At 42.2% G+C, this 928-nt stretch overlaps 1 protein-coding gene across 1 annotated transcript in view; it reads left to right on the forward strand.

The window, feature by feature from the left end:
- PLA2G4F (phospholipase A2 group IVF) overlaps window positions 1–928 on the forward strand; it is a 26237-nt gene that overhangs the window by 15938 nt on the left and 9371 nt on the right. The window lies entirely within an intron of this gene.

Genomic DNA, 928 nt, shown 5'->3' on the forward strand with positions numbered 1-928 from the left:
ACTCATAGTGACCTCTCCTTGGGTTTCCGAGGCAGTATCACTATGGAAGTAGATTGCCCAATCTTCCTTCTGAGGAGTGGCTGGTCGGTTTGAACCACCAGCCTTCTGGTTAACAGTCAAGTGCTTTAGGCACTATGCTACCAGAACTCCTTTATTAATTATATAAATACATAATTGCTTATTGTGGTATGGTCTCATGTAATAAGGTTCCTGGTGACACAAATGGTATGTGCTTGTCTACTAACTGTAAGGTTGGTGGTTTGAACCCACCCAGTGGTGCCCTGCAGCAAAGGCCTAGTGATCTGTTCCACTGTGATTGCTGCCAAGGAAAGTCTATGGGGGTAGATCTACTCTGTAACATATGGGGTCAACGTGAGTCAAAATCAACATATGGAAATGGGTTTGGCGTTTTTTAAATACCATCATTTTATGCAAATAGTGCTCACCTTCTATGTTTGTATGCCAACCACACCCTCCCCCAGTGAGGTATTTTGTAAACACACTTTGCTAACTTTTCTTTACAGCAAAATGTTAAAAGAAAAAAAACTGGCATAGCTATAACTATATAATAATTACATTATTTATTATTATATGTAATTATATATGTAAGGAGCTCTGGTGGCACAGTGCTTAAGGCATTTGACTGCTAACCAGAAGGTTGGTGGTTCAAACCCACCAGCCACTTCATGGAAAGAAGACTGGAACTGGGCAATCTACTTCTGTAAAGATTTTTTTGTTTGTTGTTATGTTCCGTCGAATCTGACCCACTCCTAGCGACCCCTCCTTGGGTTTCCGAGGCAGTATCATTATGGAAGTAGATTGTCCCATCTTCCTTCTGAGGGGTGACTGGTGGGTTTGAACCACCAGCCTTCTGGTTAGCAGTCAAGTGCCTTAGGCACTACGCTACCAGAGATTTACTACCTCGGAA

Source organism: Orycteropus afer, unplaced genomic scaffold, assembly GCF_000298275.1.
Source record: "Orycteropus afer afer isolate SDZICR_OR568_19922 unplaced genomic scaffold, OryAfe1.0 scaffold00026, whole genome shotgun sequence".
NCBI classification, from domain to species: Eukaryota; Metazoa; Chordata; class Mammalia; order Tubulidentata; family Orycteropodidae; genus Orycteropus; species Orycteropus afer.